Genomic DNA, 18,503 nt, shown 5'->3' with positions numbered 1-18,503 from the left:
GGAACAACATCATGAGCAAGTGAGAGAAACTTCCAGAGAACATTCACGAACAGTGAGAGGTGTCAGGTTCTGAGACAGTGAGATGAGGCACAGTTATGTGAATGTTCCCCACTTTTCTTTGAGCAGATATGCTTCCTGCAGTGATCATGTAGTAAAAGAAATCCACCACCATTAAATGCACATATTGTTATGTCTTAATATTATCCATTATTATATTAAGAGAGAAATGGCTGACCCCTAAGCAATATTAAACTGCATTTTAAAGGACATCGATTTCACCCCTTTTCTTTAATCATATATTCTTAGAGGAAAGTAGTACTTTAACTTAGGAGTTGTGACCATTGGAAAAATAAATTCTAGAAAAATAGTATTGTCAGTGGCTACTAAAACTACTTATTAAATCATGCACTTTATAATTGTAATATATAGAGAAAATAAATTGTAAATCACTCATTTAAAAATTTATAGCATATTATTTACAAAATATTTATATTTTTTCCCATTCACATTAGGCTTCAACATGGCTCAGGTGGCACTGGCCTGTTCACAGTTAATTGACTTAACAACCCTGTTATTAGTATATTGTCCCATATTATATGTTATTCACCCAATGCATCTATGTGGGGATACCTCCCTGAAAATGACCCTAAAAATTATCACATCATCATATGTCTTTTACCCAATAGATCCCTCAATGATAAACACCTTTGTAAAAGAAGATTTTCTGAAATATTTTGTGAGAAAGTAAAGAGCAATACAGTTGGAAACAATGCAGAATGTGAGCATGTTTTTGCTAGATTATTAAGATAAACTTCTAATGAAGCTGTAGCAAAGACCACAGACTTCAAGAACAGGCAGGAAATTTCCTCCTGCTGAACATATTCTCAAGTCAGAGCTGCACACAACTTGGATCCTCCTGAGGCAAAGAAGGCCAATGAGGTTCTTGGAACAGCTGTTCTGTCACAGGAAGAAAATATACCATAAATTACTGATTTATACATCTAATACAACTAGTAATTATAAAATGCTGTCTTGAACATAGTTTGATTTAATTTAATTTCGAATGAAAAATTTTAACTCTTTAATACACCATATTTATCTTACTGTCAGATAGATGAGATTTTACTGCCAGAGAATTCTAACTCAATGCTATCTGATAAAGAATACAAGTCAAAGGAGAATTCAAGCAACAATTACTTATAAGCATACTTGCTGCTGTGTCCCCATGTGAAGGTTGCAAACCTCCTGTCCATAAGGTTGATGCACCCCTGCATTACCTGACCACAATGACGTCATCTGAAAGAGACCACACTTATGGGCACAGCCTGGCTCCTTAAGAAACCTTAGTACAGGCAAGGCCACAGTGATGTCTTAAAGACCATCTGTGAAGACAATTGTGTGGAGTACTGCATACATGGCATATGTTAAGGGTGTCTGAGTGGTGAACAACTCCCCCATGTTAGGTGTGTGAGTGGCAAACCACTTACCGTAGACACAGCCCTGGGCATGAGGCTGTGTGTTGCAGTCCCTGCTCTTTCTCCATGGCCCATTCCTTGATTGGTCACTGAATGGACAGTTGGCCAGAAATTGTATTGGTGGCTGCTTGTAATCTGCTTAGCTACTCCCTGAATATATGTACATGGTAACTGCACAATGAAATCAGAACTGCCTCCTGCTTGGTCTTCAGAGGTCTTGATTAGGCACTTCACAGGCACAGTCTCTTCTACACTTTTCCATGGACTTCCACGCTGGATGAGAATGAATCCACACAACCATCAGTGCATAGCACTTGCCTTTCTTGAATGTTTGAAAAAAAAAAAAAAAAACTTCTTTGTAACATGACTTTCCTGACCTCTAGTGAATATCAGTATGTTTAACATCTCCATTACCTCATCTTTGGTATTTTGTATATTTTTGTATATTTCCTCAGTTAGTCCTTGTACCAGTGAAGGTTATTCCTCCATGAGCAATGACTTGGTGATCTTCACTTCTCTGTAAGCATTTGTAAGGCTGGAGATAAGGAAAAGCACTTTCTATATCCTGCCATTCTCCAAGAATGACAGTCCCTTCACACTCTTTTAAGCAGCATTCAGCTTGTTGATGAGTTTGCATTTTTCTTTATCTGTGCAGGGGTTTTTACTTTTCTTCACACTGCTTTTCACATCTTACCTACAAGTCAACTTCTAACTGATGGAGCTATTCTGAGTGAAAATAAAAAAACTCACAAATAAAGTGATGATAGGTAGGCCTACCTACATCTTCTATGGAGGTTGTAAAAACTGAGTTGTGGCCTCAGGTTATTGAGAAAAATCACTCAAGCCCAACCTCACTAAGCTTGTCATACTTTAGCCTAAATTCAACCTCCACAGGGAATTTCAGCTCCTCCAAGGCATCTATTCACCACAGGACTCTGCAAAGTAACCATGGATCCACTAGCTACAACATAAAACCAGGCCAACATTCCAACATCCTACCTGGAACCAAACCCAACCAGTAACTGTCCCTCTTCTGCAGGATTCAACACCCTCACCATGAGAGTCATATTCACTAATGTAAAAAGTATCTTGTATAGTTCTCAACTGCTTTGACCATATGCAGCTTTGCTTTGATTTTGATGAACTTATTAATTTAATCACTTATCAAACATTATATACTAAAAAATGACATACACTTTTTAAAATATTAATTTTCTAGTTGTAGGTGAACACAATATATTTATTTCATTTTCATGTGGCACTGAAGTTTTAACCCAGTGCCTCATGTGTGCTAGGTGAGCACTCTACCATTGAGGCACAATCCCAGCCCCTCATGATATACACCTTTGTGTCTACTTTTTTGTTCAAAATAGTGTTTTGATATTCATCCATGTTATTCTGTGTATAAGCAGTTTACATATTTTATGCAATTTATTTATTCATTCATTTTCTTTGCATCAGGGATAGAACTGAGGGGCACTTAATCACAGAGCCACATCTCTAACCATTTTATTTATTTATTTATTTTTAATTTGAGACAGTCTCTCTAATTTGCTTAGGACCTTGCTAAGTTGCTGACACTGGATTTGAATTGAAGTCCTCCTGCCTCAGCCTTTCAAGCTGCTGAAATTACAGGCATCACTTTCTTTATGTCTGAATAATTTGACTTTTTTTTGAGCAGGTAAAATAATAATGTGCTGAATATTTGGAAACTGCAGTTGTAGGTAAATTTTAAAATTGACACACACATAGGTAGGAGTGACTAGTTAAGGTTTTCTATTGTATACCTACAACAATTGATGATATGATTGAGATTTACTAGAAGAAAGTAAATGTGGTCAACAATTAGAAATTATAAGAATTTGAGGAGAAAAGATACTGATTACTGTCGCGACCCCTTGCCCGCAAGGAAGACGCAACTCAGGAATCTTCTTTCAGCAGTTTATTCAGGCCTTTGATATTTCTTCTTCTGTCTCTCGGATGCCCCTCCCAGCCTTAATAAAGCATCTCAAGCCCCAATGCAAAGCTGCCACGTGGAGCTTTCTCATAGGGTGATGAAAAATCATGTGCCAACTCTCCCAAATAAGGAGTTGTTTGTCACAGACCACAGCGGAGCCAGCGCCATCTTGTAATGGCGACCATAGTCTGCAGAAACGGCAGAAGTGGCTCACCACAGTTCCCCCTTTTCTGTTTTCTTAAAACAATACAGGCGAGAGTAGAGGTCCTATCCCACTGTGCAGAAGTGGCTGCATAGTATGACTCAGTCCTAAGGAGGGCCCTTCCCCAGATCTGAGGCCATATCAGCCGACACCTTTTTTCGTGGGGCGGGGCGTGGACGCGTCTAACCCGCATGCAATAGGTCATGCTCTCCTTGAGGTCCACGTCAAGGATCACTCAAGTGCAGTGCCTTGCCTCGCATCCTGTATCGTGACGATGGTGGACGAAGGGGGATAGCTGAGGCTGAACTGTGGCTGTTTATAATGACAAACAAGTTGACAGCACCCTGAAAGAAAGGCACGGACTTCAAGACGATAGAAAAGCACTAGTGTGGAAACCCATCTGCGTGCAATGGCAGTAAGACCGGCAGAGTGCAAGGGCTTTCCAACACTAAGAGAATAACAAGGAAAGTCATGTCGATCCCAGTGCAATGTTATAATAACTTGGGGTGTAACGACCATGTCAAAGGTTTACTGCTTAAGATGCGCAAGCCAGACTTGAGGCAAGTTGCCATTTTCTAAAGCTGCAAGAGCTTGTATGATTATAGCCTTATCGTGAGCACTGCGGGCCTTAAGGCGACAGAGAAACCACAAACAGAGGAACATACCGAAGCAACACATTGCACCAAAAATGCCTACTCCCACCCACTCTTTGAAGAAGGAAAAAGCAGAAGATATCCAATCGGTGAATTGACCCAAAGTCACGGGATCGACACAGGTACTGTTCAAGACAGCTATCTGGGTTAGTTGAGACTGGATCATGTCTTCCGCTGCCATGGACCAATTTCCGGCCAAATATTCGCCAATGATGCGGGAGGCATTCCTGGAATCATTAAATCTGACAGAGGTTATGCATAAATGCGCACGTTGGTCAACACAACCCAAATGTACTAGAACAGACAATTCCTCAACTTGAGCTTGAAGCAGATCTATCCTTTGATTAGCAGCCAAGATCCCAGATAAAATATGTTGATTAATTTTACTTTGGGATTCAAGTACGGTGGATGTTTGTTGAATAACCTGATTAATAGTGGCAGCAGTTTGTACTTGGCTGGCCATGGCTACTCCAGCTGTAACCGCTGCAACAGCAGATACCGCCACAGCTGTCACTATAGCTGCCGTAATTCCAAAATCTCTACGGGTTCTAATCAGTTCAACAATAGGAAAAGATTCTGGATCTGCAGTAACCGGGATCGGGACAAAGGTTGGAATTTTCATAATCACTGCCGTAGTCCAGGAACCATTCCAACACTCAGACAAGTAGCAAGCAACATTAGAACAATTAAGCATCCCCTGTAATGTAACACTAGCCAAAAGAAACAGGAACGGAGATTGGAGACAGACTGCTGCTGAGGGTAATGTAGCATTAGATAATTGTGAATTATTTGCAAAAATTTTAAGCCTCTTATCTCGCTCCGAGTCTTGGGTACTACCAGAAACATTAAACAGCCAACTTTGGACTCCTAATATTTCCCTGGGGAAACACAAGCACGGACTAGACTAGCCCAATCTGAAGGAGTCATGCAAAATCTAGTAAGTCCCTCCACTTGAGTGAGAGTGAAAGCGGCATCTATGCCATAAGTGCGGACAGATTCTGCCAAGGTTTTAACTATCTTAAAGTCTAAAGGCTCATGATATCTTCTCCTGTTATTGTCCTGAAATACAGGGTATGCAAGTCCCATATCTGTATTAACTGTCCTCCAAACTTGCGCACGAAAAGATCTCCCGGAACCTTGGCTCCCCGCCACATACGGAGGTGGGGCCATCGGCACCATATCTTCTTCTAGATATTCTACCTCCTCCTCCTCAGAGTTTTGTTGACCGATGTTAACTCCCTTCCCCTTCTTACAGTAGGCCTGCGTGCCTTGTGTCTCCTTTTTCTTCTTTATCTTATGTAGTTGTTGTAACAATATATCAAGGTCCTCAGAACTCTCTGAGTCGCTTGTGTTCTCAGGCGTTTTTAATTCGGTCAAGTCTGGGTAGAGCCTTCTCCTATTTTTATCTTCAGGCTCTTTTGCCTTCTCACTACTGTTACTTTTAATACTCTCTGCCACTTCACTACATGATCCTTCAGATTTTTCCTCATGCAGCTGCTCAAGAATAGCTTGACCCTCACTCACAGCTTCCTGGCATTTACCATCTGTTATACATCCTCTAACTAACTTCCAAAGTGGTATAATGCCACCCTGCAAGGTACCTTGCTCATGAGCAAAATCTAGATCTTTCCCTAATTTGTCCCAGCTGGGAACTGTAAGACTCCCTGAAAAAGCAAACCAAGGAGCCGCTATATCAGCTTCTCTTAAAAACATCTGCAAAGTACTCTGCTTTATCTTAAGTCCTTTTGAATGTAACAACCCATCTAGGGCCAACAAAATTGGGCTTGAAGAAGCAACACCCATAATGTTTTTAAAACTATAAAGAAAGTGAAAGTACAAAAATCCCCGCTCTCTTCCTTTTACAGGGGAGCGTTCCTTTTTATGAATTCCCCGCTCTCTTCCTTTTACAGGGAAGTGTCCCTGTCGTCACAACAACAAAAGAAGCACAAAAAACAAAAGCGAAATGACACAACAAAAGAAACACAGAAAACAGAAGTGAAAGTAGAAGCGAAAGTACACAGTGCAGCTGCAATAAAATGTAATGCTCTCTCTTTCTTTACAGAGGAGCTGCCCCGCTTTGGTCGCGGATCCCACTTACTTGGGACTAACCCCGCTTTGGTTGCGGATCCCACTTACCTGGGACTAACCGGTGCACCACCCCTGACTGCTGAAAGTTCTGTTTCCCGGGTCTCGGCACCACTTGTCGCGACCCCTTGCCCGCAAGGAAGACGCAACTCAGGAATCTTCTTTCAGCAGTTTATTCAGGCCTTTGATATTTCTTCTTCTCTCTCTCGGATGCCCCTCCCAGCCTTAATAAAGCATCTCAAGCCCCAATGCAAAGCTGCCACGTGGAGCTTTCTCATAGGGTGATGAAAAATCATGTGCCAACTCTCCCAAATAAGGAGTTGTTTGTTACAGACCACAGCGGAGCCAGCGCCATCTTGTAATGGCGACCATAGTCTGCAGAAACGGCAGAAGCGGCTCACCACGGATTACACCATTTTTATCAATATATGTATTTTTATCAATATATGTATTTTTATCAATATATGTATCTATTGTACATGTGTCAAACTGGGGTGGTGAGTAAGGGGTGGAATACTTGCCTTGCATGTGTGAGGCATTGTGTGTGATCCTCAGAACCACATAAAATAAATAAAGGTATTGTATTTATCTACAACTAAAACAGTAAATTAAAAAAAGTACATATGTCACTTAAATTATTTAACACATTATGAATAGTTGTACATATATATATGTTCTTTTACAAACATGTTTTTATTTCCAATGGAAGTAGAAATATTGAGTCAGTTTTTTTAAAAAAATATATTTTAAAACAGATTTTTGAGTTGAAATTTACACATCCAAATATTTGGACAATTAAAAAAATCTATTTATTTATTGATTTATTTTTGAAAATATTCAAAATTGTGCAACAATCACAATCTTATCTAACACCTGAGGATATACCTTTAACTTTACATTATTGATTGTAATTTTTCATCATGGTAAAAATATTTTAATGAGATCTGTCCTCTTAACAAATATATATGACATAAATATGTAAATACCTGCCTGGCCCAAACCAAAATCCAGTAAAGAAATGTCCAAACTTCCCAAAAGCCTGGACCACATATTTTACAATGATAGCCTTTTACCAGATTTTACTTACTATTATTATTGTTTTGATAGTCATTATCATAATGATGCTTAACACTGGACATCTTTTTATACAATTTTTTCATTTCTATGTTTTTGTGGGGAAATATCTATTAAGATTATTTGACATTTTCAAATGGGTTTTTATTTATTACTTGTTCTTGAGTTGGGACTGCCTATCATGTACTTGGTTATTAACTCCTTGTCATATATTGGGTTTGGGAATCTGTTCTCTCACTCTGTTGCCTTTTTACTATTGTATTCTTTGCTAAACAGGACCTTTGAGTTATGATATAGTCCTGCTTGTCTTTTCTGTATTGTGGCTCATGCTTTTGGTATCATGTTAAATGCCAAATATTGAATGTCTCATAAAGGCCTATGTATTAAATGTCTGGTCTCCCAGTGGTGCAACTGGATGGTGGTGAGACCCTTAGAAAGCTTCAGGTATAGGTCCATAGGCCAATGGGCATGCTGATTAGATTGTGAAACCAAACTGTGCTCTCTGTTTGCTTTCTAGTTTGAGGTGTGACCATTTTCTTGAACACATTGATCTGCCAGTGTGTGCCACAATTTAGGGTCCTCTCCAGAACTGAGCAAGGAAGGCACCATGCAATTCAACACTAAAAACTGAGGTACATGAGTACTTTTTCTTTATAAATTGCTTTCTCCAGGTATTTTGTGGTAGAATGTGCAACTGACTAATGTATGTCATTTCCCAGAAATCATTGTCAATATCATTGCTATTAAAATACTCAAGTATGTTATTGTACTAGTTTTAGTTTCATTTTTTGCACGTCAGTTTTTTCTTAAAGTTACTGAATTTGCATTATATATATATTTCTACATTAATGCTTCAATTACATGAATTCTAGATTAGCGGGTTTGACTATTCTATTTGCATACTTGCATATATCAGGCTTTGATCGAATACACTTCTTCTAATGCATTCATTCTCATTCTCTTTCTTCTCTCTCTCTCTCTCATCCCACTATATTTTAAAAATAATCTGTGTTATCCTTCTTCTCCTCATTGCTTTTTTTAGTGTCCACAAGTGAGAGAATTTTTATGGTACAAATATTTCCATGATTAATTTTATCTGACACAGTAATATCCAATTCCATTCATTGTCCTGCAAATGAGATGCTTCATTCTTCTTTATGACAAAATATAGGTCCATCCTGTGTATATGCAACAATTGTTTCTACATTCATTTTTTGAAAGGCACCTATGTTGATTTCATATCTTATTGTGAATAGTACCAAAATAAACATGGTTATAAACTTATCTCATTTGTATGCTGACTTTTTTCCTAAAGATATATACCCAGGTAGCAGGTGTGTGTGTGTGTGTGTGTATGTGTGTGTGTGTGTATGTGTGTGTGTTATACATGTATATATTCATATACACGGATATATAAATATATCCATATATTCATGTATATATATATATTCTCCATACTGTCTAATATAATTTATATATTCACCAAGGTTATATACGCATTTGATTTTTTTCCAAATTCTCACCAGTTTGCATAATACCATTTTTCTTGGGGTGAGATAAAATCCTAATAAAATTTTGATGTGCATTTACATAATTGAAGATTATGTTAAGCCCTTCTACCACTAATAAATTTTGGGGGCACCATAAAATCTTCTTTCTTGCCCTCCTCCCCACCCCACCCTGTGGCCTAGAAAGTGGCCATGACCCTGGCCTTTGCAGGTAACCCACAGCCCCTCTACTGCCATACTATTGTGAGCCATCCTGCTGTGAAGAACCCTGTCCTGGGCTCCCAGGATCCCCGCATCCATTCAGGCCTGGGGCTCATCTCCTGGTGTCCACCTCCATCACTTTCAGCATTACAAAACATCTAGTTCATTCCAAGGAAGCTTAAACACACATTGGAACTCAGATGAGCCCAGTCTGGCCCAGAGCACAACTATCCATGTGCCTCCTGCCATTCCCCATCTCCTGCTGAAGTATGGAGGTGGTGCACACTCCACTGCCCAGGGAACAAGGGCCACTAGGATTATGCCACCACCAATTTCTACCACACATAGCCACCCAATAAGTCCTGTTGGCAATCATATGGCTCCTTTTGTGTGAAGACATGTGAAGAGGGGCAGCAAGGAGGTGGCCAAGGAATAAACTACACAAACCCTGAGAAAGAACCAGCTTTTCTCCTACAAGAGCTTAGGCCTGACACCCTGGAACCTTGGGGAAAAGGCCTACAGAATTAAAATACAAAGGGCTACAGAATTAAAATTTCTATCACTCTTCTTTTCACCCATGTTCCCACAAACCTCATGCATAGACATTACTAATAAGCAATGCATTTTAAAACACACATACCTCAATGGGGACAATTCCCCAAAACCTCCTACACAAACCAATTACATAATGAAACCATATTATCTTGAGGCAAAATTCCATCATTACAATAATTCAGCTCTTATGTTCACATGTCCTGAGGAGGTATGGAACTTCATTTAAGGAAATTATAATGAAAACACCACAGTATGTTGTGCCATAGAGTTTTCTAACCTCTCATACTATAGTAAATTTGACTTGTTACACGTAACATCAGATTTTAAGGTAGATAATGACTCATTTCCTAAAGCTGAGACATGGTCAGACATATTACCATTAGGGACACAAATATAAATTTCCTATAATTTTTACAGATTTCATACCTCAGCCTTATAAAATGGTGAAACAAATTTGGCCATCTTCAAAATTGGGACTTCTACATTGGGATTACCTCTGCTTCAAAACAATGTTCATTGACCAGTACACTGCACAGTTTCTACCCTCAGGAACCCCTGGTGTACATCTTTATACAAGAGGAACCTCACAAGCATTCTTTTTTTAATATTTATTTTTTAGTTGGACACAATATCTTTATTCATTTATTTTTATGTGGTTTGAGGGTCGAACCCAGAGCCCCGCATGTGCTGGGCAAGCGCTCTACTGCTGAGCCACAACCCCAACCCCTCACAAGAATTCTTAGAATACTCTTTCTTTAACTACAATCATAAAAATTTAACTATGTATAGGAACATTAAAACAAACAACTTTGGAGATGTTCTTGAAGCTACTGACACCATATATAATTTCTCAAGAAAAATAGCACAAGATAGACCTTCATACATTTTAATAATTTCACACATTATGCTAATAGATCATATCTTTGCAAGAATAAGAAGGAAAACTATACACTAGATCAGCATGTAGAAAACCCAACTTAATAAAATATACAACAGGAGAACACTTAACTTATAATGTTTCATGGAATTGGACACATATGAACACACAATGGTACCCACTGGGACTCACCTAAGCCACATTTAATGCTTCTAGAAAAGAGTCTAGTGGCATTTTTTGACTATATAGCACTTCATAATGCATCATTCAGAACACCTTATAGCACACAATATGATCCCCATACAGAAACCCAAGCGTAATACAAAATGGTGTTCATGTCTCTATAAGAACTAATAAAAGACTTATGGATACATCCCATAGTATAGATGACAACAAATGCACATCCAGATTGTATGTACGTATGTATGTGTGTATTTATTTATTTAATTTTTTGCTGCATTACAATTCTTAATACACCATTATACAATAACCTATCATATCTCTGATTATATATAAGGTATGTTTGTATTCTTTATGTATGACCAAATACCTGCAATACACATGGACAACATATTAGACATTTAAATTCCCTTAGATGTAATAACAGATAACAAAACATGCATAATACCATACCCAGACAAAGGATCAGACCATAAACTTAACATAAGTGGAGCTGTGTGGATAGATGATTATGTAACACCAGACATACTCATGGAATCAATATAATGAGGTGAAAATAAAAATGAATATACCTACTTCTACCCAGGTATAAGATAAAATCAACAGATAAAGGCCTTAATCATGGTGGCAAAGAGCAGGCATGAATTTTGATAGAGTATCACAATATAGAGTAGATCATACTAATATACTGTACCAGTTCTATATGCCACTACGACAATGGAACAAGCCATGGGAATTAAGTCAATATGATTTTGTGGCTCATGCACCTCTATTTAACAGATCTTTAATTACCAAAAGATCATGGCAGAAAAAGGAACATGTATTTATTTGTATTACCCATGTCCTTTGAAAGTTGTTACATCAAGGACCATCTCCAACCATATATAATTGATAGAGGAGGTATTAATGTCACACATAAACTAATTCCAGCACATTACCCATCAAGAGTAAAATTATATAGAGAAGTGCAAGACTAACCACAATCACCAGAGCACCTTATGTAATACCAAATATACAAATTCCTCTACAATAATTGTAAATCCCATAATTCAGAGGATAACATTAACTATAGACACAGCAATATATGCTAAGGAGCTATATGGGAGATGTCCTTAGAAAACAACATGGCGCATTACAACAATACAGAGACAACACATTAGGAGAACAAGGGAGATTTTTAGAATGGATAACTATAGCTGGACTAGCATTAGGAGAAATTGTTAGTGTAAATCATAGAAGACTTAGATGTTAGAATTACATCCCTGGAACACATTAGAGACAAAGAAATTCATGGACTAAAAATAATTTCTAAATCTTTATATACAATCACAGGTATCATACTTCAAGCTGAACTACAGAGAAAAACTATAGTTCAGACACTAACAGCCCCAAAGGAATATTATGATGCTTTTATATAGAAAATGGATAAGAAAATGAACACAATAAACCCATAAAACCACTAAAATCAGACATTATCCTGGAACAATATTACCAGAAGATTCAGTGACACCAATTTACACAATAACTTATTATACTTTGGACACATAAACCATGAGTTACATACATCAAAGGTCACTATAATTGTCCCACAAGAAGAAGTAATACCATTGGGAAATAATCTTTTTGCAGTCTGCATACCCATGTAAACACATATGCCCTACAACACAAACAATGACAACTACACAAGACACATCGGACAGCACCTCCCATAGTGTTGATCATTATTATTATTATTACTCGGAATATCCTGACATCAATATGTGTTTTGGTGAATGTAAAACAACCCATGAAGCACATGGAAGTTGACATTACACACTAAATCAGGTAAATATATAACAGCATTCTCAAATCAACAGATACAGATGAAACACACATGATAAAATAATATGGTATTTTAAAAAGATGAGGATAAGCCCTACATACAATTGGAACATATGACGCAACTTCAAAACCAGATTGAACATAATATAGAATAACTACAAAGACAGGATGTCCAAATAACATTAAATATTGCACATCTTAATAACACAAATCACATTGTCTCACTGATAGTATATGTAATGAAAACAGATTTATACATAATGTAGTCAATTGATGATGATACTTTTGGGCAGATTCATTCTATAAGCTCCTCAAGTTTGAGACCGTATGCTGGCACATTCCAAATTGGTTCTAGGACATAAAAGAAGTTCTCCATTATGCATTGCTAATATGCATATTTATGATAGCCTTAAAAATTTCAGGATACATGCTAAATTGTATAAAGAAATTAAAACAAGACACATGTAGGTAATATTAGATGGTTATGTGGCCACTCTAAATCACCTCTGATTGTGGAGAAGTGGATGTAATATATATGAATATTACCTGCACTTTACAACTCTCTTGGATACTATTGGACTCACTTATCTGTGTTAACACCTACCTGGACTTCCTGAGAAACAGACTGTGAAACTTAGAATACCATTTTATGACATTGATTGAAAATTGCTTCCATCTTTCACTTGATGCTAACATTTTGACATATATTGATTGTAACAACATAATGATTCTTGCAAATTTGTTGTAAGTAATCTTAAATTTAGGTTTAAGACTTTGCTGTGCACTACCAGATTTGAAGTACTATATAGACACACCTTAGTTGAGTTGCTACGCAGATAATTTGTAACAGATTCACTAGAAAATTAAGATATTTAGTATTTAAGAGAAGCAGGAAACAATGGAATGTGAGACCATTAATCAGAAGTCGACAGATGTTTTAATGAAAAATGTAAAGAAAGGTCATGCCACTGTATCTCATATATAACACTGTACTTTTTTGGCGTGTACTTCAGAGCTATGTTTGTGGCCAGACCCTTGGATTTCACACAAAGCTTATGCTGGGGGATGGATATACCCATATAAACTACCACCCATTTGGGATGCTTTTAAAAGTCAAGTAACCCATCTATTCATTTCAAATTTTCATGACTCTCACTTTAATATAGAATCTTGTCAGAATATAAGAAATGTAGATAGTATAGTGCTATTAGAACATAGTAGACTTGCCACTGCTGACATTGCTCCACAGAAGCTTAAGATCAAGTCTTATTTCTTTATAATCTTTCTCACAATTTAGCTGTCCTGCTTCTCCCTAACCCAACTAATAACATACACTCATTCCTTCTCATTAGGTACAAGTTCCCAAAGTGCAACTCTTTCAGATATTCATTTTTATGAATAAAGCATATTATCCAGAAGAAATACTACAAGACATAATACCTAAACAGTGATTTTAATAGCAGGACCAAAGTCCATATCACCATACCCAGGTCAGTTTCCATACTTACAGACAAGTTTAAATAGGACATAATATTGGAACAAACCACAAAAAAATTAAATTAGAGTCTAATCCTTAAAGGATTCTTTCCCTTACTCCAAAATATATGCATATGCAAACCTATGGCAATCCATTGATGCAGATCTCAGAGAGTTCCATGAGGATTTTGATCTAAAGGAATGGGTAGAACTAGGGTAGAGTCAGGAAAACCCAGGCTCTGTTTTCCAAGATGGAAGTTTTGTATTTTTATGAACACAGAATGATGAAAGTTGGAATTGTAATGCCTATGTATATATAATTAGAGTAACCACCCTCATTCTTGTATTTTAGTCAATATTTAGATTCAATATGTCTCAGAGCATTTGACAGCCTTACAGTGACTATTAGAATCAACTGGGACAATGTAACAGAATTAGTCCATTGGGACTTACAAGAAAGAAAAACTTATAAATGTCTCAACCCTATCATACCACTTGATTTTGATTATATTATAATTTCAGTCCCTGGGTACATTGCACCCATTTTGTTCTTAACCAGATGTACTTCAACTATGATCACTATTGGTGGTTATAGAACAATGCAACAAGCCACAATGAACAGTGACTTTTGGACATATGTGAAGTCTGGCCTTTGGCCAATGGAATGGATGATTCACAGTGCCAAGCTCAGGCACCCCCTTTCCCAGGATGTATAATGTGAATCAAGTGGGTGGATGGTAAGAATGGCTTTAGGCCTGAGCCTAAGCAACTCCATTTTAAAAACTCCAATTTGAAATCTGCAGTCTCACCAGGCACACCCACAGATCTCTCCAATATGTCCTCAGACAATTATTTTCCTTTACTCTGATAAACACAGTGAAGTCTCTGGCAGGTTGTCCTCTCCTGATAAGAAGATAAAATGAGAAGATAAGGGTGGAGATTGCCAGACCAGATGTTTCTGACCCCAGGGTAAATGATGTCCTGGAGAAATCTGGTGGCAGCTGATAAGGATTGCAAGGGGATTTATAAAACCCCCAAATTTAGTGTAAATTTAGAGCTAATGAACAGGGATTCAGTCAACTGAAACAAGGATGCACTTGAGCTGGAGAGCCTGATGAGGAACTGGACTGACATCTCATTACTTGTCATAATTCTCCTTACCCTCTGTGAGATCCTCAACACTCTCAAACTCTATAAACTCATCTGGATCTTGGTGAGAGCCTCAGCTTCTTCCTAAGAACCTCTCCTCAACAGGTCATCCACTTCATGCCAGGAATAGCCTGCCTTGGTTCTGGACCTAATTTTTTTTTATTACTGTGGTTTGAGTGAGTGTGCATCTGCTGGACATAAAGGCTAAGGCTTGAGACTTTTGAACTTAGCATGCAAAGGGAATGTCTGTCACTAGCCTGTCATAATTAAGTATATTTTGCAGTTCTTAGAATAAAACTGCAAAATAATCTAGAATTGTCTGCTGTGGTTAATTAATCTAAATTGTTTGCTGTGAATTTATTATGTCTATGCAGTGCCTAGCAATAAGAATCACCATTTTCTCTACTAAGAACTTATAGAGTGAAATTATATTGTATATTTTGAATGAATAAAGCATTGAAAGGGGCAGAAGTGTCTGGACATTCTTTATTTCTCTCCCAACTGCATAAGTTACAATTTTACCCCCTCATGACAGGTTGTTATTATTTTTAAAGTATCAAATTAAGGGATTCTTATCACTAAATATTATTTTTTACTCCAATTCTAAATGTTGACTTTATTTTTGGTATTATAGCTGTCCTTTGACTGTTATTAGTGTTAGACCACGACGCAAGAAAAGACCACTGACTCCAATTAAAATCAAATTAGAGCGCGGGGCGCCGCTGTGGCCGCTGCTCCGCTCGGGTTCCGTCTCCTGGGCAGCGGCGGGACCGGCGGCTGCGGCGGCGGAGGGATGGGAGCTGGGAGCCGCGGTCCGCAGAGTTGGGCAGGGGAGCACCCGCGCCTCCGCGGCGTCATGGGCCCCCTTCCCGGGCCTCAGCGGGCACCAGCCGCGGGAACCCCCAGGCCTCCTCGAGGCCGAGCCTGAGCGACCCCCGGGTTCTCAGGCACTCGCTCCCTACTCCCTATTTTTTCCTCCTTTCGCCACCGTTACCGCTTGTGCACACGGTTATGGCAACAGAGCCGCCATCCCCCCTCCGGCTCGAGGCGCCCAGCGCCCCAGAGATGCGGACCCCACCAGTGAGCGATGCCGCTCCCGAAGGCGCCCTGCAACCAGCGGGCGGCAGGCTGCGTTTCCTCAACGGCTGCGTGCCCCTGTCGCATCAGGTGGCCGGGCACATGTACGGAAAGGACACAGTGGGTATACTGCAACACCCAGATGGCACAGTTTTGAAACAGTTACAGCCACCTCCAAGGGGCCCGAGAGAGCTGGAATTTTATAATATGGTTTATGCTGCTGATTGTAGTCATGGTGTTCTTCTAGAGCTTCGAAAATATTTGCCAAAATATTATGGCATCTGGTCACCTCCCACTGCACCAAATGATTTATACCTAAAACTGGAAGATGTGACCCATAAATTTAATAAGCCCTGTATAATGGATGTAAAGATCTGGGCGAAAAAGCTATGATCCTTTTGCCTCATCCGAGAAGATTCAGCAACAGGTCAGCAAGTACCCATTAATGGAAGAGATTGGGTTCTTGGTGCTTGGCATGAGGGTTTATCATGTTCATTCTGATAGCTATGAGACACAAAATCAGCACTATGGAAGAAGCTTAACAAAAGAAACTATAAAGGATGGAGTCTCCAAGTTTTTTCATAATGGGTTCTGTCTAAGAAAAGATGCTATTGCTGCCAGTATTCAGAAGATTGAGAAAATTCTGCAGTGGTTTGAAAGCCAGAAACAGCTTAGCTTTTATGCAAGTTCATTACTATTTGTTTATGAAGGTTCATCTCAGCCAACCACTACAAAATCAAGTGACAGAACTTTGGCAAGAAAGTTTTTGTCCAAAGGACAATTGTCAGACACAGAGTTACTGGAGTACAACAATAACTTTCATGTGTTAAGTTCCACAGCAAATGGAAAAATAGAGGCTTCAGTAGGCAAAAGCTTATCCAAGATGTATGCTCGTCACAGAAAAATGTATTCAAAAAAACATCACAGTCAGACTTCATTGAAAGTTGAAAATATGGAGCAAGACAATGGGTGGAAAAGCATGTCACAGGAACATTTAAATGGAAATGTACTTTCCCAACTGGAAAAAGTTTTTTACCATCTTCCCACTGGTTGCCAAGAGATTGCGGAAGTAGAAGTGCGAATGATAGATTTTGCTCATGTGTTTCCTAGCAACACAATAGATGAGGGATATGTTTATGGTCTAAAGCATTTAATTACTGTACTTCGAAGTATTTTAGACAATTGAATCTTTTGCTGAAGTCTTTTTAAGTGGTGGACAAATCATCATAAAGAGCAGCAGTCATTATCTCTGCACCTGTAATGCTGTGTAAAAACTTTGTATTGTGAGTCAACATTTTATTTGTCTTTATACTTTTGGTAGAAAGGTTAACTTTTTTATAATCTTACTCAGGAATACTAATTTGTTCATTAGAAAACTATGAAGAATAAAGAAACAGGAATGTTAAGCAGGGAATGTGGTGGTACATGGCCTGAACATCTATTTGGCTCAAGCAAAATGCAAACCATTATTCAGTAAGAGTTTATTTAGCTTTCTGTAGCCAATGTATCATGAAATCTGTCCACCCAACCTTGAAAATGAGCCATATCTAACCTATGACATAATTAGAACACCTTCAAAATCTAGAAAGCACAGGTTGATATCCTTAGTATTGCTATGTATGAAGTTATTAAAACTGGAGAAAATTCTACTTCAGAAATAAGTACCATTTAGGTTTTATATTAAAAGTTCAGACCAGCATATCAAAAGGTGCTTCTTAGTGAAATGATTTAGAATTGTTGCATTCCAAAAGCAGGTTTTCCATTTAATTTCCATTTATCTATGTAATACAAAATATTATACTTTGTGAAATACACAACAGAAATGGACGACAACAACAACAACAACAACAAATATCTTGAAATTAAAGGCACTGATGATTTTTACCAGGGTCAGAAGAGAGAAATTATTTGCAAGAAACAAAATTTTTTCTTTAAAATTCTTTTATTGCAAGTTCTTTTGTGGCAAAAATGGAATCTATATTTACTACAATGTGAGAAGACATTACATGATATATGTAGGTATACGTATAATACTTTTTCTCAAACAGAGGCTTCAAAAAGGTGAATGATTGAAATTTTATTTTTCCTCTAAACAATATTTTAGAGTGTTTTGCTTTTAAAATTCATGTATTTGTGGTCCCACTTAGTTAAGCAGTGGTATAAACGTTTGTTGCTAAATATAGTGTTTCTCAGAATTTGGTTAAGCAGTGAAA

The 18,503-nt window shown here is 38.1% G+C and overlaps 1 pseudogene; it reads left to right on the top strand.

Moving 5' to 3' along the window:
- The first annotated feature begins 16,224 nt into the window (after positions 1-16,224).
- Positions 16,225-17,998, top strand: LOC114082184 (inositol polyphosphate multikinase pseudogene; annotated as a pseudogene).
- The last annotated feature ends 505 nt before the right edge of the window (positions 17,999-18,503 follow it).

Source organism: Marmota flaviventris, chromosome 5 (assembly GCF_047511675.1).
Source record: "Marmota flaviventris isolate mMarFla1 chromosome 5, mMarFla1.hap1, whole genome shotgun sequence".
Classification (NCBI taxonomy): domain Eukaryota; kingdom Metazoa; phylum Chordata; class Mammalia; order Rodentia; family Sciuridae; genus Marmota; species Marmota flaviventris.
Note: the sequence above shows the minus strand (reverse complement) of the source record. Positions and strands in the feature narration are given on the sequence as shown.